The sequence below is a fragment of the Triturus cristatus genome, chromosome 1_2 (assembly GCF_964204655.1).
Source record: "Triturus cristatus chromosome 1_2, aTriCri1.1, whole genome shotgun sequence".
Lineage (NCBI taxonomy): Eukaryota > Metazoa > Chordata > Amphibia > Caudata > Salamandridae > Triturus > Triturus cristatus.
The window spans coordinates 875,486,753-875,510,703 of NC_140580.1; the positions used below are offsets into that span (position 1 = coordinate 875,486,753).

Below are 23,951 nucleotides of genomic sequence, written 5' to 3' on the forward strand. Positions count from 1 at the left end.
CCAAAACCCCCCCAGGGAGTCCCAGGACCAAACGCCCCAAATCAGCAAACGTAGCCGTTTGTAACCCCGGAGGTACATATACAGCCACGAGCGACACAGTCCTGCCCTCCCATCTCCCCACCAGCGCCACATATCGCCCCCTATCATCATGAAGCACCTCATCCACTTCCAATGGGAGAGAGGCCCTAACCAGAATGCCAACTCCCCTAGAGCCAGAAGTAAAACCAGAGTGAGCGGCAAGGCGATAGCCCCTCCTATTTAGGGCCTGGAAGGAGTTCCCAATCAAATGTGTCTCCTGCAGGAAAACAATGTCGGGCGAGGCTCGTTTCAAGAACTGCAACACCACCCCGCGCTTGATCCTGTCCCCCAGACCGTTCACATTCCACGAAAGGATTCTCAATCCCCTACACCCCATCCCACTCCCGCACATGATACCCACATCCCGGAGAGCACAACCCAGAGACTTCAGCAGAAAACTTCACATTGCCTTGCAAAACAAGAAAACAACCATCCCCAACAACCCCCCTCCCCCACAATCCCCGAACAACAACTCCCCCCTCCCTGCACCCCTGCTTGAGCCCAGTCAGCCCCCCCAACTTGCAGTGTGCCTGTCGCCCTAACCTATACCACAAAAAGAACCCCAGAAGGAGTAAAGGACCCCAATAAGCTCCCCACAACCCCCAGGCACTTGAAGGGCATGATGTACCAGATTAAAGTACAATTGAGCCAAGGTACAAAACCTCGCCAGTCTAGTCAATCGCCAGGAACCAAGTTCTAGTCCCGCTCCACCACATCCCGTTCGTTTTCCGCCGTCCGACTGTATCGGTCCTGTCCCCGCGGCAGAGCATCCAACCAGTCTCCAACTGCCTCCGGCCGGTCAAAAAAATGGGAACGACCCTGGAACTCAACCCCGCAACCTCGCCGGGAACAACATCGCGTATTTCAACTCCATGTCTCTCAAGCGCCTTTTCACACCCAAAAATCCCAGCCGCTGTTTCTGGACCGCTTGCGTGAAGTCCGGATAGAAGCTGACATTGGAGTTCTCAAACTTCAGCGGCCCTGCCACCCCCGACGCCTGAAGGATAGCATCTCTATCTCGAAAGTTGAAAAGTCGGGCAATTATAGGCCTCGGGGGAGCACCCACTTTGGGCGCACCACCCGGAATCCTATGGGCCCGCTCCACCGCAAAAAACTTGCTCAATCCCTTGGGCACAAGATGATTGATCACCAGATCCTCCACAAATAGATCCGCGGCAGATTCCTCCGATCTTTCCGGCACTCCGATGATACGAACGTCATTCCGTCTAGCCCTGCTTTCAGAGTCCTCAAGTCGACGATCCGTCTGGTCACTGGCCAGCCGCAGCCGGCGGACCTCCGTCTGCAGGGCTGCCACATCCACAGTTAGGCTCGACGCCACTTGAGACAAAGAGTCGACCCGATCGTTGGTTTTGGACAGGTCTGCCCTGACCAAATTCACATCAATAAGGACCGCGTCCAATTTATGCGCCAGGGTATCAAACCGCTGACCCACCGCAGCCTTCATCTCCTCAATGGCGCCCATAACGTCTTGCAGGGTCAATTCTGACGATGGGCCCGAAACCTCTTTAGCCCTCTCAGGCGATTTATGCAAGCCACTGGGGGACCCCTTCAGCTGCGCATACCGATCCATATTGTTGGCCTGTGCATAGGATCCCCTCCGGGTTGACTTGGGTTTCGACTTGTCACCGTCTAGTCTAGTCGCCATCGTCCGGAGGCCACCAAAGTTGGCACTCGTCGGAGCCGGGGACAGGAACCAGTTGGCCAAGTCAGTCGAACACTGCAGTCGCAGGCAGGAAGTCCATGTGTAGCCCGAAAGTCAGGCCAGACACTTCGCCATCCGCTCTCCTCTGAAACACCGAGGTCTCTCAGCCGATCTCAAAAGGACAGACTCGAAAACGAAAGTGAAAGTGCGGGGTACGCGGCAAGTCAGGCTCAGCATGCCGCTGTTGTTCACTTCGTACCCGGGCACCCCACCAACTCGAGATCGGGACCTAGGCAACAGCAGGCCGCAATCTTCGGAGGGCGACCATTCGGGCTCCCGGCGTCCGATCTGAATTTGGAAAACGGGTGGCACCTCAGCGCGGATGCATCAGCAAAAGCCCATCAAGTTTACCAGGATTTAGTCAGGATAGACGTGGGAGGTTGCGGAGGCCCTCGAGAGCCGTAAGCCTACGCGGCCATCTTGGTTGCGCGCTAGGCTCCTCCGGTCTATGATATTTAGGATTGGTACAGCTCCCTTTTTTAAAGACTGGAATGATTATAGAGCTTGACCAGAATGGAGGGAGATCATTTGGATCTAAGTTAATAAAAACTTTAGTAAGTAAAGGAGTCCAAATTCTACCCTGTGTTTAAAAATGCCTGTGGGCGCCCCATCTGTCCCCGGAGTTCTACTAGGGGAGCTTTGATTAAGGACAACTATCAGTTCGTCTACGGAGCCTCACAATATTATTACTATTACAAAGTTACTCAGCAGAGACGCTAAAATCAGAAGTTTCACAATATATATTACTAAAATGCTCCACCCATTGCTCTACAGTGATATGACTACTCATAAAGGAGGGCGATTACTTTTGTGCTCTTAGATCATTAACCTCTCTCCACAACACACTTGCGTTCTTAGAAGAAGCTGCAACAGCTAAACGATCCCAATTATCCCTTTGAATTTCAATATTTCTTTTACACAAGGCCTCTTTAGGGCCCGAGCCTGTGCAACTGCAGTGGAATTCCTGGGAGTAGAGGCTAAGGCGCTTCACAAATTCCTATTTTTTTTAATCATTTTAAAGCTTAACAAAAAGGTAACATACAAGTCCGATGCGGTCACAGCAGAGTCAGATATTGAGACAAAGTAAGTACAATCAAGCATTGAGATGATGGCGACAGATTGCAACAGTCGTGAACAATCGGGGCAGGCGGTTTGTACAGCCACGAGGTACATTCAGGTAGTGGGGTTATAAGTTGGGTCACACAGGATAGAAGAACTGCTGTATTCCCTTTTCATGTGTACGGCAATGTGAAGGTCATGTGCACAGACAAGCAAGTTGTGGTGCGTTGGGATATTGACCCGGTACCCAAATGAGTGGAGAGGGTGGCAGGGAGTGCCGTATTGACTATATGGTTGGTTGACGTTATGGATGTATGTGCGTTGGCGGAGTATGAGCTGTTACTTCAGCTGGCCATGCACTGAACGGGACCCAAATGTCCTTGGGTCATGATGCAGTGGGCATCAGATGCCAGTACGCAGAGAGCATCTCCTGCCAGTAGGTAATGTCCCTTATCCAAATGTTAATGTTGGGCACGCTTGGTGATCCCCCATGTATTGCAATGCGGCGCTTGGCTAGTAGGAGCATCATGACTGACAGACGGCCAACGCCTGTACGGGCGTCAGCTACGTGACCCAGGAGGGCTGTTAGAGGAGTGCGAGCATGTTGAAACCAGTCACTTCGTGAATGATGTCAAACACTTTACCCCAGAACAGTGAAATGGGGCCGCAGAGCCATGCTAAGTGTAGGAAGTAGGCTTGTGTGTCCGCGCAGCACCAGCATGTAGCATCTGGTCGCAAGCCCATTTTATGGAGCTGCAATGGTGTGCGTTCTAACCTATGCAGGTATTTGAAATGTATTAACTGCAGCTTGTAGTTGGGAGAGAGGCGTTCGAGTTGAGCACAACAGAAGGCCCATTGTTTCTCGGTGGGTGGCGGGTCGAGGTCCAAGGACCACTGCGCCAGCGCATTAGATGTTGTAATCGGGGCACTATGTTGTGTGGTATTATAGATACAGGTTATCAGCTTCTTGGGCGATGGATTTGTTAGTATGTTTTCCAACTAGAACAATGAAGGAGGTGCAGAGGGAAATGAGCTGTGTATTTGCCGACAGTTAGCATTGAGTTGGTACTAGAGCAGCAGTTCCAGGTGTGTGTTCCGTCTGGATATTGTGGCCGAAGTAAGAATTCTTTGTCTGGGTACAGGTTAGCGAAAATGGAAAGCCCCATCTGACGGGCTCTTTGAATAGAGCCAGCGTCTAGCAGTGGTGGGAAGCTAGGGTGATGAGCTAGTGGCATAAATGGAGCATATAGTAATGGGAGTTGCGTACAGCGTCTAAGTCCCTCCCATGCCCAACATAGAGTCTCCACTGTATTGATTTCTGCGTTGGGTCTTTTGTAGGTATAATAAATAGTGGCTGGTAGCAGTGCTGGAAAAACGACATCTTTTTCCACTGCAACATGGGGTTGGAATGGGATGGGGTGAACCCAGTAGTGGAGGTATTGAGCCTGAGCGCTCAATACATAGAGTTCAATGTCCGGTGCCACAAGGCCTCCCTGGGTCAATGGCAGTGTCAGGACTTCCCAAGAGATACGAGGTTGTTTACCTGCCCAGACAAGAGAAATTAGGGGGAGGGAACGAAGTCGTTTGAAGAAGGCCTGCGTAAGAGGAAGGGGGATGTTGGCTAACAGATACAGGAACTTGGGCAGAATTATAATTTTAGCGATTGCTATCCTACCAGCTAATGATAGCGGTAGTTTGGCCCAAATGGAGATTTTGCTTTCCAGCCAGGTAATAAGCCGACCATAATTCATGCACCAGATCTATTGTAGCTCCCTTGAGAGCCATATCCCTAGGTATTTGACCGCTGTATTCGCCCAGGTGAGCGGAAATTCTAGGTCTAATGCAATTGTGGCCGGTGTTAAGGCGAGGATGGTCGATTTGGACCAATTAACCTGTATGCCTGACATGCCACCGAAGAGGAGAATTTCGCGCAGCACCGGGTTGGGGTTTGTTTCAGGCTCACAAATGTATAGTGTAATGTCGTCTGCATACCTTGGTATAATCAAACCACTATCTGTGAGGCCTGGGCCCCTGGCTGTGTGGTGTTGGCGCATCCTGGCCGTGAGAGGTTTCATTGCTATCGCGAATAATAAAGGGGTTAAGGGGCACCCCTCTCTGGTACCCTGAGCAACGGGGAATGGTTGACTTTGAGTCTGGCAGTCGGGTTAGTGTAAAGCAAGTGAATACGTCTCAGTAAGTTTTAACTTATGCCAATCCTGGGGAGTATGGTGAAAAGGAACGACCTCTCAAGGGAATCGAATGCATTTGCGGTATCTAAGAACGCCGACAGTGCAGGGAGATTGGGGTCTAGTTGATGAAGGGTGTAGAAAAAGGTGCGTAGGTTATGTGAGGTGGATCTCCTGGGAATGAAGTCGGATTGGTCTGGTCTTGCGACGTGGGGTAGTAGGAGCTGCAATCTATTAGCTATCAGTTTGGCCAGTATTTTCGCGTCTGTGTTAATAAGGGAAAGCGGGCGGTAAGAATCGCATTTATTTGCTTCAAAATTGTCACAATCACAGCCTTGCACATCGTCGGGGGAGGTGGCCTATTTCGAGGGATTCACCTCTAGCAGGTTATGGGCAAGTTCGGTGGCATATGTGTTATAGAATGATGCTGATAGGCCGTCTAGGCCAGGCGCCTTATCTCCAGGTAAGCTGTTAATAACCTGGATAATGTCCTCTTTGATAAATGGCACGTCTAAATATTTGCGGTGGGTGTTGCTTAACCAGACCAGTTCTAAGGAGTCTAAATAGGTCTGCAGCTCCGAATGTGGGCTGTCCTGAGTCGCGGTATAGAGGGATTTGTAGAATCTCCTCATTATATCTGGGGTGGCAGATTGCCCACGTGCAGGGCTATAATCATCTTCCAAGAGCTTGGTAATATTAGTGGAAGTGCGCTGTTGTTTGAGTATGCAAGCTAAGGCTTTACCAGGGCGATGTCCCTCCCCATATCTGCAGACTCTGGCATGTTTCGCCAGGAAGTTCGTTTCGCGGATTGCTTCGACGTCATATACTGAATTATTTTTGCGAATAGTGGCGAGGTGCGTCTGCAGGCTTGTTTGAAAGTATAGTGTCTCCGCTTATTGTATTTCCTTCTCTGTCCGTTCCTGGGTGGAGCGGATAGATTTTGACACCCCGGATTGTCTGGCTATGAAGACACCACACACAACAGTTTTGAAGGCTTCCCATAGTGTGGAAGGGAAATCTACAGATATTTTGTTTATAACAAAGTATTGCCGGAGCTCATCGTGTGCCTCCTCTCTAAATACAGTGTCTCGCAGTGCATGTGGTGGCAATCGCCAACTGAAGGCTCACGGCTTGGTTAGTGGTACAGTCCAAGTAAGCTGGACCTGAGCGTGATCGGACATCGTGCGAGGTGTGTGTTTGATGTTAGTGGTCCAGGAGGCTACATCCTGTGTAATCAACCTGTAGTCCAGCCGGGACCAGGCGTTATGGCAAGATGAGATGCACGTGCCCTCGTGGATGTCTGGGTGCCATGGTCGCCAGATATCTATCAGGCCATACTCCAGCGCTATGGAATTGAGCACTTCGGTAGTTTTAGAGTGTAGTTGCCTGGAGGTCCCCACACAATCTAAGGAGTCTTGCATAACTTCATTGAAATCACCCCCCAAACAATTGTATCCTCCCCAAGAAGGGTTATCTTGGACTTTATAGTTTCAAATAGGGCCAGATCATCAATGTTAGAGCCGTATACGGAGGGCTAGGATCATCGGGGTGGTGTGCAGTAGGCCTTTTAGCAGTACATAGCGACCTTCAGGATCGACATATGACTCAGTAGTAGTCCAGCCTATATTGCGACGGATGAGGATGGCAGCACCGCGGGCGTAGTTGGAATACGTAGCTGAATGGATCTCCCCAATAGCTATTGTGTAGCTTAGGATCTGTAGCGTGCTTAAGATGCGTTTCTTGCAAGAAACATATATCAGTCTTATGTCTGATCAAATAGGTGTGTGTGAGTCTCGCCTTTCTGTGGTTGTTCAAACAACGTATATTCCAGGTTAGAAATGATACTTCAGTCATTTGACGTGGTATGTGACACAGCGTGGGGACCGCCAGCGTGTGGTGAGCAGTCTGTTGATGAAGTGAAATATGGCACCGCTTTTTGATCCTATTGGACGCAAAAAGTGGTGGAGTCTGTGTCTCAGTATACGTGGTGGAGAGGATAGAGTAAGTGACTTCAAACATCCAACTGAGCATGCACATAACCGTACACCCCCCTCCAACCCCCAATTAGGTTGAGAGGCCCCTACCTCTCCCCCTCCCAAACATACCCAAACAAAGAACAGACAATGTAAGCCATGGGAGATCTCCCTGTGGGGGAATGGGTTACCGGCGTACTGCCCTGCACGAGAGGCAGGGTGGCCGGGTGTACATATCAACACTGGGGGCAAATATAGGTCGCAACCAGAGAGCTATAAATGTTCAAGTGTTAGGGCGTGGGCTACTAGTATATAGCGCAAAGGCAACAGTAGGGGTAGTGAACTCAAGGCGCAGCAGCATGTGTCCATCTAGATTGGCCCCATAGTCAATCATTGTCGCTAATTCTGTCCGCCGCTTCCGCTTGCATGGGCGTTCGGGGCAATGTCCACCCTGGGCAGATATGTTTGGCAAATTTAAGCGCTGACTTGGCATCGGTGAAGAAGTGTGCTTGGCCGTCGTGCGAGATTTTCAACTTTGCCGGGTAAAGCATAGGGGATTTCAGCGCGTTGGAGAAGGCGCTTCGCAGGCAGAAATTCTTTCCATGCAGCTTGCACCGTGGGAGTAAAGTCCGGAAATATGGATATATTATTGCCCTGGTGGGTGATAGGGCCATGCTCTCTGGCTGCTTTTAAGTCCGAGTCTCTGTCGCGGTAGTTTCATAAGTGCGCTATGATGGGCCTAGGTGTACCACCAATGGGTGGTTTGGTGCCAAGCGAACGATGCGCGCGTTCAGCCACAGAGACTGCAGAGAGTGCTGTCGGGAAGAGTTCGCGGAGCAAAGTCTCGACAAAAGACTCCATTTTTGGAATAGATGCGGTTTCTGGAATGCCAGCTATGCGCTGGTTGTTGCGCCGAGAAATCTTAGTTTTTTTCTTTTATCACTGTGAGAACTCTTTCCATATTGAGAAGGTGCTCTTTAGAGTCAACTTGACACTAATGGGCATCTTCCGCGCGATTCTCAAGGTGGCCCGTCTGGATTCGTGAGTGTTCACGTGGCGCTTTACCATGTCAAGCCCTGCTGTCAGAGCGTCGAGTTTGGTGTCCATAGACTTGAGATTAGAGCGGTCCTCCAGCATGATGGTGCGCAGGTCTTCATCTTATTTGTCTCCGGCCTGGGAAGGTTCATTTTCAGGTCCAGAGTTCATTTTACCTGCGCGGGTTAGACGCTTATTCTCAAACGGCAGCTTTGACTGCTTGGGATCATTTTTCCCCATAGCGTAGGGTGTGAGAAGCGTGTAGGCGAATTGAGGTGGTACACACAAAACCGCTGTGCTGTCGCAGCTACGGGATATTGCGTCGTCAGGAGGGGGCGCAGGGACAGCTGCAGTTCCAACGTAGTCCTAGGCCTGTTATCGGGCTGGAAGGCGCCCAAGGGGCCAAGACAAGGCTACTGGAGTCCTGCCAGGGAAGTGGGAACAGGCACACGACAACCCTAGGGGCGACAGGAGGCAACACCACCCAGGGTACCACGCCCCGACCCGGCACCACAACAGCGCTCACTCAGTACCCTCCCGAGCTATGCCCCAGGACCTGCATAGTCCCGCCCAAGCCCAAAGCAAAAAAGCAGCTTGTACCGCCCAGGGATCGCCTCACAGCAATCCTCACAACTGGTGGAGCTCCTGCCAGCCACTGCACGGATTGAAGGAACTAGGGCCCTCCGGCCTACTCATGTAGTCACAGGTCCACTTTCCTAGGCCTCCTGGCTCCACACACAGGATCATGCACTACAACAGGGAATGGGCGTCACTCCACAAGGCACAGCTGTGGCAGCCGCCGGCTCGCCCACGGTCTCCCGCGTGATGCACAACCACTCCCGCAGTGAGGACCACCGCAACCACCAGAGACAGGCGGGATCCTCGCAGCAAGTGTCGCCTTCCTAAGCTCGCAGCAGGGCCACACTATCGTGTGTAACAGCCAGGAGCTCAGCCACCCCCAGTATAGGCCGCAATGTCTTCCAGACACAGTACAGAACGGCGGCGCACTCCTCAGGGCTGTGCAGCTTCGCCGATCCGCTCAGCAACTTCCGCCTCTCAGCTGCGGATGGAATACTGGGGACCCCAGCCTGGGGGTACCCATGGTAGTCCAAGTCACGGCAAACAGGGTGGACACAGGAATGGGAGGCCTCACTGAGGGCACCGCAGCGCCGGGTCCGCCTTCACCATGAAACATCTCCGCTACGTGGTGTTCATAGCTGCCGTTCTCTTCCGCCAGTCAGCCCAAGAGAGGTATGGGCATGCTCCACGTCTTGCGCTGGTTCGATCCCAGTAGGGCAGGATGTACAGACACCCCGTTTTCCTGAGGATTATGCAGGATATAGCACCCGGCCGGCAGAGGCCCTTTAGAAGGCGGCAATCTTGCTGCTCGGCCAAGCCAAGCCTCCTCCACCGATTCCTATTAGCATAAGAGAAAGATCTATCAAACCAACGTGTAACTATAGGCACAGGTCTGCCTTCAGGCTGAAGCAATGATCTGTTTATTCATTCACTTAAAGCTTTATACTGATCACATAGGTTTCTCCCCAGAATATTATCAGATAAACAAGCCATAAGTGTCTAAATTAGATTTAAGTAGGCTGTTAAAACTTAATATGATCAGGCAGTCACCCAAATAACCAAAGCCCATTATGTTGAGGTAAAAGTTGTATACCTGCTTGTTCCGTGCCTCCCACAAAGCCCATTGGTAAACTAAATGTAGCTCCCGTTATGAAAGCAAGCTTTAATGGTGCCTAAATCAATTGTTGGGAGAGTAAATGTAGCGTTAAAATCCCCACAAAGCATAATATTACATTCAAAGTGCGCATGACTGTTTGGCCGACCCACTTTAGAGTGTGCTCACAACTCCTCCTCTGGCCCCTGCTCTGCCAGCTGAGCCCCACCTGCACCTAAGCAGGAATGGAAAACTAAAATAACATAGGTTCCTATAATTTTAGTTTTCCTTTTTAAACTGCTTGCAGAACAGTTGAGCGATGCTCCTCTCCGACTTAGCGGAGGAGATGCCGCTGGATAATCGGGAGATTAACACATTAAAGTAGCAAATTAAATGAGGGTGGCCCAACCCAGCCTCTTCTGGGCAATATTTGCCCGGGTACGTGCCCAGGTGCATCCCACACCACAGATTGTGAGTGACATTTATATGCACCTGACCGGCATGCTGAAAAGCTTTCCCCACCTCCAATACCAGCAGGGCTTTCTGGGCTTTTGAGTCCTGGTCCTCTCCAAGCGTGTCCAGCGCCGCGGTATTTGAGTGCCATTTATATGCCCCCACTGGTGCGCTGAAAGGTTTCCTTCGCCTCCAATAACATCAAAGCTTTGTGGGCCTTTAAGTCCTGTCCCTCTGCAAGAGCATCCCGCTCCGCAAAGTGTGGGTGACATTTATATACACTGACATGCGCACTGAAAATCCTCCCCCGCCACCAATAACAGCAAAGCTTTTTGGACCTTTGAGTCCTGGCCCTTTGCAGACGCCATGCCAGGAAATTAGGTTCTTACTGCTGTGTGGAGCTGTCAGTTGCAGCCCAAGGGACAACCTTAAGTGCTCCCTCTACAGTGTGAGCCATCCCGCAGACCTGTTAGTTGAGAGTAGCCATTTTGCATATACCAGAACTCTTTTTTACTGCATAGGGATGATATATTGTCTATGTTGAATCTGGCAAGCTTCATGTATAGAGCAGCTATTGATTACATGTGAGTTTTTAGCGAGGTTTGGTATTATTTTATACTTTTGCGGTTATTTTCTCATTTTTGTCACTTATGATGTCACAGTATGTGTCACTTCACTTTCTGGGATGTCACCAAGAATGCTAATTAGTTCTCTCTCCCAACGATTTAAGAAACTTGAGCACTCTAGGATTAATCTGACCCTCGCATAAAGATTAATAACATTGTACTTTTTTGGCAGTGAGCCACCTTTCTTTCATGCAGCGTCTGCCAATAGATGGGACCAGGCATTGGATTGCTTCATTTGCCATGACACCTGCAGTCTTTTAGGCTTCTCTGGGTTTTCATTGTTACAAGGTAACATTCGGTAGCATTCCTCTGCTTTTGAGACTAGTTCTAAAGTAACAGAAGCTGGAAAAATCCTACTGCGGCAGAACGTCTGTTCAACAGGCCTGAACATTTCAGAGAAGAGAATGGAGCTAATTGCGATGAAACATTAACACGTTTCACACCATTATTTTTAACACGCTGCCGAGGGCTTCTGTTCTGTCCCTTTGGCGCCATCTGTTTTGTGCAGACGAAGAATTGTTTGTGTCGGCTTTGTCTGCTTCGCCTTCACGGAACTGACACCTTCCTCCTTCTAGCCTGGCGGGCATCTGCCACAGAAGTTGCTGGCTTGTGGGTGGGTGTCACTGGTTTACTGGTCTGGCTGACAGCTGACTCTGACCCCCACCAGCAGTCAGACAGGAGTTAGCAGAGCCCATGCCTGCTTGGGTGAAGCAGAGTCTTAACCCTTATTCATAAAAAAACATCCTCTGTGCTCCTAGAGCAGGTGGAAGTGAGATCCTCGCCTGTGTGCAGGCTGGGCTGGGGAACCAACCTTGGCTTTAATGTCTTCCAGGTCACGCTGTGTGCAGGTCCCCAGTTGCTGCTTTGCTTTGCTCAATGCTCACTGCCTGTATTGGTTTATGTGGGTCTGAGGGTTGCATTTCAAATCCCACTGGGGTATTCCTCAAGTCTGAAATTTCAATTAAGTGATTCAAACTTTTGAAAGCAGGAGTGCATGAGGGAAGGCCAAACAGCAATATTGATGCCCTTGTGAATCGCTTCATCACACCCCCTATGAGCCTAGTTTTTAATTCTTTTCAAATGCGCTTTTAATTTCTAAAAAATAATTTTTTCCACAAAAGTAGAAAATGATAAATGATAGAAAGGTAGCGAATTACCTGGTATGCTGGAAGGGAAAGAAAGGGATGAATTATTGTTAAATGGTAGCTACAGTCCTAATTTTGTAGTAGTAGAGTTGGTGTTCAACCACAAACCTACTCTTCTTTTGGATTCAGGAAGTAAATATTTCCAACTTGAAAAGTTCACACAGTCGCATCTACCCACCACTGGTATCCTATAGGTGTTCTAGCATTCATCATGAAGGTAACGAGCACATTTGTTGATATAGATTTCAAACATAATTTATCAACTAGCCAAAGAGAAAGCGAGGCCGTGGATATGTCCTAAAACAAAATCGTATTTTGGGCAGACTTTGGCCTAAATGTGCTGGATAGTGGTATAACACAAGGAATGTTTCTTAGTTCTGTTTAGTTTTTTCTCATTTACATCCTGTGCCATTGGGTTTGAATGTTAGTGCTGATGGTTGTCATTAGTGATGACCATTTGATGCCAAGTGGTAAGTTGATTGTAGGAGCTCTCAAAATCTTTCAAGTTTTTTTGCCATTAAGCATCAATGTCTTCCTAGGAAATTGAACACCTATATGGAGGGGGCCAAGGCAGTTGTGGGAGAAAGGGGGCTTTATCAACGACTGGGACCTACTTGTCTTGCCATTATAGTTCTATGGCTGCATCAGCATCCTGCCTTCGCACGGCTCCCACTCGTGGGGCTGTGTTGGTTGTGTCAGATATTACTGGAGTTATGGAGGACCACTATGCTTTAGGTAGGATGAGATTTGTTTTCATCACCGTACGCTGAATGCTTGTTGATCCATGATGCTTTTGGGGAGCATCGCATCCCCCACTTGAAATCTCAGCACTACACGGTTCAAATGGGTCTGTTGACACTCAAAATGTGCATTTTGTTGAATGTTGTGTTCCTGGGCAGCGATGCTTTTAATTGTGGTGTGCACGGTAAGTGATGCTTTATCAGCTTGTTCTGGAGGAATTCAGGAGCTATTCAGTCTAATGCAAATTTGACTACATTGTCAAGCACTCTGACACCTCTGGTAATGTAAGCGCTATGTAAAATCGCATAACTAAATAAATGCTATTATGTGTAGATCTGCCAGTAATGGGGAGTCTGAAGAAGGAATGTAAGGCTGTCCTGATATGTTCCCTTGCTTAAAGAAGTAGTGCTGCTCTCTGGTGTGTCTTGTTCTCTTTGGAGTCTGCACGTCAGCCTTCCAGTATGTGTGCCGCTTGTGCATAATAATCATGATGCAACAAGGCAGAGAAATGCAGTTGTTATTAGTACAAATGCAAGGAAGGAAAGAGGAGTCTCACGATTTATAGTGAAAATGATCTGAAATTCACTATTTATTTGATTTCTGAATTTTGAGTGAGGCAAGCATCCATCTATAGTTGTTGGCTTTGATGACTGCATGGCTGTGGACATGGCCCAATGGATGTTGGCCATAACACTGATGGTAGTCCAACATCAGAGTGTCTGTAACGTAATGGCGATCTTCTGGTGGTGCTAAGCATCTGTCTATTGGCTACCTGGTCCCTGGGGTTTTTACTTATTTTAGGGAGGCTCGAACATTATAGGGTTGCTAGCCTGGTGTGGGAAGTGTGGAATAGGAATGGTGAGGGGACAGACCTTTGTTAGACCCCATACGAGAAGTGATGTGCCCGCAATCGCAAAGAAGGGTGTGCCACTATTTGTGCTGTCCGAAGGGGGAGGTTATTTTGAGTGGCGCCCACACAATTTATGTATTGCTTTACTTGCATTGAGGCAGGAACTTTTTTTTAACAGAAACCATCTGCATAGAAAAAACACCCTGTTATCTGAAGCAGGTTTGCTGGCTGGATGGTTGTGTAGACAGCTGGCTGAAGTTTCGAGAGGTGATGGATTCGAGACAAAGTCCATTTACCGAACAACATAAAGGAGTAAATTACGCATTTGGTGTAGTGTCTGAGGGATCCTTCAGGGTGTGAGGGGACGCAGTGGCTTCAGTGACGTAGGTATGTAGACACAGTCTTGTGTTGTGGACATATGATTTGGGAGACGGTTCAAGGCTCAGTTAGTGAGAGTCAAACGTGAGGAGATGGAATCTGAGAGTTAATTCGGGTAAGGAGAGAGCGGTCCGGAGGTAACTTTGGAGTTCATTCCAGTACAGTAGGGCAAACAGCTCGAGAGGAGCCTTAGTTGCAGTAAAAACACACCTGTGAATCCATCTGTGAAGTTCCTCTGTATAGATTAATCAAGGCTAATTTCTAATTTCAGATGCACTCCTCATTTTATTTTCTCTCACTTATTGTTTTTGTATTTTATGTATTTATTTTATTTATAACGTTTTGTATAGCGCGAACATGACCCAGGCGGGTATCAGAGCAATTAACAATTAGAGAAGGTAGGATACAATAGTGGGAAAAGATCAATCGTTACATATATGTGCATAGCGCGAATATGATCCAAGTGGGTACCATAGCGCTTCACATTTAGGGTAGGATGGATACAGTAGTGGGAAAAGAAAATTTGTTACATATATGTGCATAGCATGGTAACGCTGGGATTCCCAGGTGTACAACCATATAGTAGTCAATCAGGGCATCAGAATAGTGGGCAGTAAGTAAACAGTGGAGCCAAAGCCTTTTAGGGCAGAAACTTGTTCATTAGGATTTTTTTCACTTCCTTTTTGAAAGAAGCGGTGGATGAGATTCAATGGAGTTCCGGTGGAAGAGAGTTCCAAATATTCTTTTCACAAGGCTTGTAGAGTTACAATGAAAGCAATTAAAAGTAAAAGAATTTGTAAAGTTCATCAATCATTGTAAGTTAACAGACATGCTTCTGTGGGATGAGGGGAAAGCCTAAAATAATGCGGTCACTCGAGTTTGTTGTATGCTGGTTTGTTGTCTGGGTGAGTGTTTGATCCTGCACTGGGTTCTGTGCTCTCCTTTGAGTACAGTGCACCCCTGATGCCAAGGATCTTCTTGACTTCGTCATTTCCCAGCCAGAACACACTCGAACCCGTGGCCTTCGTGATGACTATATCCTCCCAGCACGTAAGGGGCTCAGAAAGCACTAACGGGTCCCGATGAAAACCTGGGGTAGTCAACGCACAGTATCAGTGTCTAATGCCCTCCGAACTGCCCTGGGTCTGGCGTTTGATCTCTCAAGGCAGGGTCTCATCTCTCCTGGGGTGCGTCTATGTAGGCCGATGCTTCTGGCAGTCTCAGCTCTGGGCCTCTCACCTCCTCCGTGGCCAAGCAAGCGGAAGGCCACCACCCTCCGGGAGCAAAGGGGGCGCAATCTCTGACTTTTCTACCCACCGGGGCCCAGGTCATCCCTCAGCAGCTGTCAGCCTCCGGAGGCGGCCCACTCCTGCAGGGCCTCCACGTGTGACCTGGGTCACAGTTTTCAGCTCCTGGCTTGGGGCTGTTCGCTGCACCGCGTTACCCCGCAACGGTCGCAGTCCAGCCTCCAGCGACCGCCTCTCGAAAGTCCTTTCTTCGGGACTCCTGTGTGCCCTCACCTCCACTGTGGTTCCCGGATGGGCCATAGGTTTCTCCGTTTCGACTCGCCCCACTTCTCCTGCAGTCAAGATGGCGGTGAGTGTTGTCAGTGCTTAATTTGTTAAAACAATGAGTGCCAGGGTTCTAGTCAGGAGGCCTCAGCAGCTTGCACCACCCATTGCCACAGCCAGCGTTGCCAATGACAGTACCAATACAACTGCTAACGAGCACACTGCTACAGGTGTGACAATTCAGAATATTCCGTCTCCAAAAGCTAAAAAAAATGGCTTGGGTGGCAGGTATTACTTGTTTTTGATGTATACTGTAGTAATAAGCAATTGCTGTTCTGCTCATCTTTAAATTACACAAACAGCACCACCATGTGGCAGCTGTCATAAGTGCCGGTGTTGATAATTAAGTGCCGGTGTCAAGCCCGGAAACCACCGGCTCAAATTAAGCACTGAGTGTTATACTCCGTTTTGTGGAGGTGCATGTACCTCTAATGCCTTATATGATTACTTGTGTTGCCCGAGCAACCATCCTTATGTGTATAAGGTCAAGTGTCATATTCTTGGATTAGTTAAACAGTGGTGCGTTTAACTTGACGTCTTGCTCGGGCAACAGTGGGGCAGTGTCTGATTGTGAAATAGTATTGTAAGGATCACTGGAATTGTGTAGCAGTGGAGACCCAATTATAAAGCAGCGTTGGCTGAATTTTGCTTCAAGGACAGCCAAATTGTACAGCATATTCTGCTTTCAGGGGCAGGTTATGTGGCATTCTCTGGCATTGTTATGTAGCTCTTGTTGTCTGTTTACCTTCTAGCAGGCACAGTTTTTGATAAACAGTCGATCTCGGTGCTTTGTAAAATAAATAAGCCCCTCAAATTGTAAAGATAAAAGCATCCCTCCATACAAAGCCCTATACCATTAACAATCGCCAACTATAGTCATTCTATCTTGTTGATTTTTTGATGAGGTCTGCTTGGGTTTTGAGCTATATTGTGACGCCATGCACTCAATGACCCTTTCAAAGAAAGTAAACAATTTCAGCAAATAGTACTGGAAATGTAATTTTCCATAAATAATGAAGGCGTTGCTTGGAAGCACAGGAATGCCTTGTTATTTAAAGCTGCCCTCTCTACCTCCCAAAGCATGTACATGCTTTTTGTAATTAAAAGTGTCCCTCTTTTATTCTGGGCAGCAGAGTTGTGATTAAAAACGTGTTTTCTGCAGCTCAGTTTTGGGTTTATTCTGTGTTCAAATCATGAAGCTTTTGAGAGCACCCTCTTCCATCGAGAAATAATTACTTATGTACTATATAAATATCTCGTTAAGAGGCCCTTTTCGATTAAAAATATAACTGATGCCAGGAGTATTTTCTGAATCTGTTAGTGATGTCTTGAAATGACATCTGATTTGGGAATACTACATGTACACGAATTTCCACAGATAGTATAGCAAATCATTATCACTACAAAGAATGAATCACTCTTTTCACCCTGTTTAAATAATTAAATATGTAGTTTTGTATTTTTTTGGAGGGTTTGTACTACAGGCAAAACACTTGCTCCAGTCCATCCATAAGGCATAGTAACATCTGGGTATAATTATCACTTCTTTAATCCCTGAATATTTAAATGAACAGATGAGAATTGACCAGCTGACCTTTGAGACGTGCCAGAGGGCTATGTTGCAAACAGAGCTTTTTAGTAATGTTTGATCCTTTTGAGCTTCAATCATTTTTCAAGCTACAAATGATGCGGTAGATGGTGTACTGTATGGCAAATGAAATTCAAAAATGTGCAGAAAACAGTAAAAGATTTTGTGCCTTTTGGAGTTGCAGCCGCGGCCCATGCAGGTTAGAGTGATGAGGCCGGTGGGGGGAAAGGGGTTTAGGATTTCGACAAATGAGGACGAGGGAAAATTAAATAAATAAATATCAGAATTCCCCCCACCGGGCCCCACCGCTCTTACCTGCACAGGCCACAGGTGACATCATGAACTGGTTTCTTAGGTTAGTCAAGCAAGGTCTTATGGTGATGTATTACTGGCACAGCTTCTTTTCAGAGTCCATTTTGAGTTGCGAGAAGCAGGAGGCTGTCTGCGTAATATTCCATCTCCTGCTGTGCACGTCGGGAAGACTAGAGAACCTCAACGTTGGTAGGTCTAGGGACACCGCAAGTTCATAGAAGGTATGGAGACACTACAACTACTTCTCTAGGTCTGCCAGTGACACTAGTGAGGTTTTGGGTGTGAGGCTGCTCACTCAAGCAGGATGTTGAGCACCATTTTGGGTGCAGGCAATATATTTTTTTTTAGATACTTGACTTGTACTAAAGAAACAAATTATATCCTTGTGAATTGCAGTATGAAATAATGAGTGCTCTGAAAGCAAAGGGGTATGCCCAAATGACCTCTTAGATCCTGGGATTACACATAAAAAACAAGGAGACCGGAAAGCTATGAGTATAAGCAAAAACCTACGGTATTTGTTTCTATAATGAAATAATAATTTATCATTGTAGATCTGAAGATATCGAGATTGCCAACAGGTTAACATTTTTTATTCAAAACGCCCAACGCATAGGTACTTGTTACATTTTCCTTTAGACTTCTGTGTCTCAAGACAGTATACATACATTAAATAACATACCCAACATACAACATAAATAAATTACAAAAATGTTTTTAGTTTATTCCTTTTCTTTCTATGTAAGGTTGTAATATATAGGTATTTATCTAATAATTTAGCTCACAATCCACTTGGAGGTAGTTAAAATTGCAGGGAGTCAGACGAAGAGCCCTCAATTTATTACTTGCTCCTTGGGGTCTAAAGTAACAACTCGATAGTCCATCGCATACACAATGACTCCTCCAATTACAAAGGTTGACAGGTTTCGGACATGTTAAATCATGGCCTCCTCACGACCAAGGAAAGACAAGGGCACATATTCTTACAGGACATATGTATGACACATATTATAGTTGCGCCAAATATATACTGATTTCTACAAATATATTCATATATATACACAGAGACTAATCCTGTTATGAACCACAGCACATGCAGAAATGGGATTCACACAAAAAAATGTAATATCAAATAATTCATTCATAGCAACTCAAGTGTTTACAATAAGTGAAAGGAAGCAATTTACCTGTGCACCAGCAAAAGAGTTATGTCTGTTGAATGAGTGGATCACAAAAAAAATGTAACACCACCACCTGGGTGGGCATGCATCATCTTACTCTCAGACACCAGGAAATTAACTAATGTAACTGTATCAAGCCGTGCGCATGTGGTACGAGTAACTGTGTCAAAGCGTGGGGACATAAGCAACTTATAGATTGGTGATAAATGGGCCTGAGTTCAGAGCACCACAAAAAGTGTGTCCAGGTGGCCAAACAGAATGCCATGTGATGCTCAGTCTGTCTCTGTATCTGCATCAAGAGCTTTCCGCATGGTGAATCGGGTTATCATGGGCCAGTCAAGGTGTATTCTCTAAAAGGTGAAACTAAGGGCCACATATACAAACATTAGTGTTTGCAATTACCAAATAGCGAATTTTGGGGATTTGGTAGTTGCAAGCACTAATGTAATAAAGTGTGTTTTATACTTTTTGAGATTCCTAGTGGGGGTCTGTTGGCTCTGTGAAAGGTATAGTGAGAAAGTGTTCAGCGCACTTCACTAATTCTGGCAGTTAGTACCTACCTGGCTTGTCTCTGCCTGTACCCTGCAACCAAGGGAATAAATAACCATCGTTTGTACTTACTTACTGCAGTGCGGTAAACTGCTTCACAGCAGAACAGGGAATCCTTGATCCGCGGTGCTTGATCCACCTAGATAGGTAGTGACTAGGGGCAAGCCAAAATATGTTTGAAAACAAGGTGTTTAGGCACACCTCCTTCAGATCTAAATGAAATGAAAAGGACCCTGCATGAAATTACGAAATGAGTGTAGAAAGGAACAAAGACCTGCACCGTGGCAGGAAGACGGTAAACATCCGCTATGAACACCTGAAGACTGCCTCACTAAAACCACTTATCACTGTACCACTCCACATATCCTTGTCCACTCTTACATTCTAACATGCACCCTCTACGCATGCATGCATGCAGCACAGCCTAACATATACCAGTAGTGCTGCATCAAAGGATGCCATATCTGTCTCCTTCACTGGGAGAGGACAACAAGGCAGATCTAGGTGCCCCGCTTATTGCTACTTGAACCACAGTCTAGACAACTGAGGGCCTGATTGACAAAGGGCCTCTGCACTTGTGACGAAGGCCATGCAGTTGTGAGGGAGCCTCCGCTCTTGGTGCGGAATCTCTTCAATGAGAACTCTCATTGTAGGGATTCCACCCCAAGTGCGGAGACTTCCCCAAAATTGTGGAGGCCCTTTGTGAATCAAGTCCTGAGTGTCTGCTTTATAGAAGACTCCTGAAGGTCTTCACTCAAAGTTCCAATATGGATGCCTCAGCCTCTCATCATTCATAGCACAGAAATGAGATACTCTTAAATGCTGTTGTGAATCAGGCCCAAGACAGTTAAAATGTTTTTTTTTTTTTTTTTTTTTATATTCATATATATATAATACATATAGAACAGATGTGCTGTCTTTTTGTTTTTCCTAAAAGGGAGTTGGGTGTTTCAAGGCCGATTCACAAAGGCATGTAGGACTCCTTCCCATATTAAAAAAAATGCACTCGGTGAAGTGGAGAGCAGCATAGACCACTGACACCAGGTTTTTACGAAAAAGGATGCTTTATTGAAACAGGTGCACATCACAAAACAACCTAGGCCTTTGCTTAACAAAACTACAACCTCACTATACATAGGTAATCAGCTATGATAAGCTACCCCCACCTCTAAAATATCCCCCCCCACAACAACTTGAATGAGCAATATCATACTTGCACTAGAGCTGGTCAACTGTAATGGAGTCCTCTAAAATCCCTTCCCTTTTTCATACCTCTATTACCCTTTCAACCCATTCAACTTCCTACCTATCTCTGAACTTCCTAGGTGGTCCAGGTGTGAACTTTCCTACTTGTTCCCTTTCAGCCTGAACTGCCTCTGACAATAAAAATAAACTTCTTTAAATCATGGCAACTTCTCAACCAGCTGCCAATTCACCTGTATCAAATCGACAACCTAAATAACATATCTTCCCCTTGCACACCTGTATGCAACAAAACATGCCCTATCCATAAAATGGGGAATCGAGAAAAAGGGGACCAAAAACCCTAAACATGGGGACGGGAGGGAGGGGACAAAAAAGCTATCAACAAGTACCAGCCACCGCATTACTGAGTCACTATGTTGGCTGGTACCTCAAAATGCCTGGATATATATATACCTTGAACTACTTGTGAAGCCCAAACCCGAGCAGTCATTCCACTTCCCCAGAATACCAGGGGGGCAGACCTCCTTTTGGTGGGTTGCCTCCCAAATACCCCTTGGGGAAGAGGGAAGCAGCACAGACCACTGACACCAGGTTTGAGTGAAAAGGGTTGCTTTATTGAAAAAGGTGCACATCACAAAACAATCTAGGCCTTTGCCTTACAAAATACAGCCTCACTATACATAGATAATCACCTATGATAAGCTACCCCCACCTCTAATACAACAACTTAAATCAGCAATATCATACTTGCACCAAAGCTGGCCAACTGTAACTGAGACCTCAAAAATCCCTTCCCCTTTTTCTACCTCTATTAACCTTTCAACCCATTTAACTTTCTACCTAGCCTTGAACTTTCTAGGTTGTCCAGGCGTGAACTTGCCAACCCATTCCCTTTCACCCCGAATTGCCGCTGACAACCACAGTAAACTTCAGTAAATCATAGCAACTTCTCAGCCAACTGCCACCCAGAAAAAGGGGGGGGGGGCAAAATTGATCCCCCCTTTTCTGCACCCCCATCCTCTACCCCCTGTGTAACCTGAAAATTAGAGGCGCCCCACTAATTAATATTCAGCACCTTGACCAAAACCAACTTCAACTGTAACAAGTATAGTTCCATGCCCATGAAGGACAAATGGACTCCATCGCCTCTAAAAAAATTCAATGTCCTCATAACTGAGATCTGAATGGACTACTGTACCCAAATCGGTGTCCCTATGGAAGGACCGCATTTCTTTATTCCTCTTCCTTCTGGCCATGTCTATAGCTGTTGGTTTGACAGCCCCACGCCTAACTCTCCTGGGTATGAATTCTGCCCAAAGCACATGGTAACCTGCCAATAACCGATGGCTCTCTCTTAAGTCTTCCTTAATGGATTTAATTAGCGCCAAGCCCTTCTGAGCCACCAGGTCATTCTCCCCAAGTGAATCAGAAGTATACATGGACATATACCCACCTACCAAAAGCCTATTCAGACAGGGAAGCAGCTCCCTCATCTCATCCCCACTTTCTCCACCCTAGTGAAGGAATATAAAGCAATGTTAATGCCCAAACTTGCTCCATGACTGCTGGAACAAGTGTGACGCTCTGCCCACTTAACGAACGAGTGGCCCGCAATCCAAATCTTGAGCCCTGCAGCCTGAGCACCGGGAACAGACCATGTAACAGAAACAAAATTGACAACCTGTATGCTTACTGCTTCAACTCCGCCCCCCCCCCGAAATATCTGTGGAAGCAATTTGACGACCAGCTCCATGATGTTCTCCCAACCTCAACCCCGCCTACCCGCTTCTGTAGCTATCCCTATTCTGAAAGAATGTGCCCCAAAGCTACATGCGTCCAAGCCAATCAGTGGCAGCACCTTGCACGTAATGGCCAAGATTTGAAAAGATGTAACTGGCTTACCATCCCCATTTAAAAACGTTCTCCCGACTACGGACTGTCTGTGGTTGCAGGCAGGGCCGGACTGACCCTAGCGGGCACTGGGCATTTTCCCTAGATGCAGGGCTGTTCCCCAGCGCACCGGGCAAATGCAAGCTACGGGATATATTCACAGGTGTACGCTCCTGCCCTCCTTCCTTTGGTCTGTTTTAGATTGATATAACCACACATGCAAGCCGTCATCAGATCGACTGACCTCCTTCCAGAGGAAGCCCCTACACCCCCTGCCCCTCAGCAGCACAGATACCCGAAAGGCCCCAAAAAACATCCTCGACATAAGGGGTGAAAAAAACACTGTCTCACTGTCCTGTCTGCAAACCTTGGGAAGGGCTTTGAGTACCTCACTTAAAATATCCAAGGTCATTTGCTTCTGATTGGGGCCGCCTTGACCAACTTCTCTTACCCAACCCTCTAAAATCTTTCTCCCAAGTTCACCAGCTGAGGGGGGATAACCTCACAAGAGCTTACCCATAAAGGCAATACCTGCCAACTTGCCTGAAATAGTCACCCTTGACTAGCCTTTGTCTATGAGGCACATTTTAAATTGCACTACATCTTCCACCCTGTCCCATTGCTTCGACCTCCACCTGCCTTCCCCCACTAAGAATTCAGACAAAGTCTGATAGTACACCCTCTTTGTGGAAACTACTAAAGAATCGGCTACCAACTGAAGCATCCTCTCCTATGGACCAAAACTCCTGCGGCATCCGTGTTCTCACTCAGTCTGCCTCTGCCACCAGCCAATGGAGCCTCTCCCCACTGTGAACCAGACAAAGCATCGGGAACGTCATTGTCCACACCGGGCACATGTCGGGCTCTAAAAATGATGGTGAGTTGCAAACAATGCAAAACAAAGACTCTTAGCAGCTGCCCCATCTGTGGCTCCCTGACTATCTGCCTATTAACTACGTGCACAACCGACATGTCATCTCTGAAAAGGACTCTCCTGTCTGACAACTGTTTCCCCCATAGCGCCACTGCCACTTCCAAGGGGACAAATTCTACGAATGCAATTCTATGACCACCCTGTTTCCATGCCACTGTCAAGTCTTCCATACACGAATGGCCTTGCCAATAAAGGATAAAACCACAACCCCTGCTGCATCTGAAATAAATATGAGCGTCCCACTCAATGTCAGTCAAAGCTGCTAATGAAATCCCATTGAAGGATTGTAAGAAGGCTCTCCATATCCTAAAGTCCTCTTTGACACCTGCTGACAGCCTGATGTGATGCTGAGGTAACCGTAGCCCTAAGAGAGACATCACCAGCCTTCTACAAAATGTTCTCCCTGCTCTCATCACCCTGCATGCGAAATTTAGATGTCCCAACAGGGGCCTTTGGTTTTCCCAACATTGTATTCAGCAGTTTCTGCATTGTACATCTAGCTGCAAATTCCTTACCAGTGAATTTCCCAGGCGTCAGGCTGGATCCAGAAACCTTTGTTGCTAGATAGAGTCTCTACCAGATGATGCGTTACCGAAGGTAAGTAACTTGTTCTTCTCTTCCAGCAAACAAGCTTCCATGGCCCTTGAGTCAATCTTAATATCCAGAAAAGACAAGACCTTGCTGGGCCAACTGCACCCCTTAGTCACTCAGGAGCTCCTGGAAGCTTACCAGCAGGCGCTGGCAGAGTTCGGAACTGGGGATTTCCCTACAATGAAAATTGTCCAGGTAATGCGTCATTTG

General features: G+C 47.2%; 1 protein-coding gene across 1 annotated transcript in view; it reads left to right on the forward strand.

Annotated features, from left to right (window-relative positions):
• The window catches only part of MORN1 (MORN repeat containing 1), a 1,183,871-nt gene that overhangs the window by 83,456 nt on the left and 1,076,464 nt on the right, over window positions 1–23,951 (forward strand). The gene's annotated exons all lie outside the window — the stretch shown is intronic.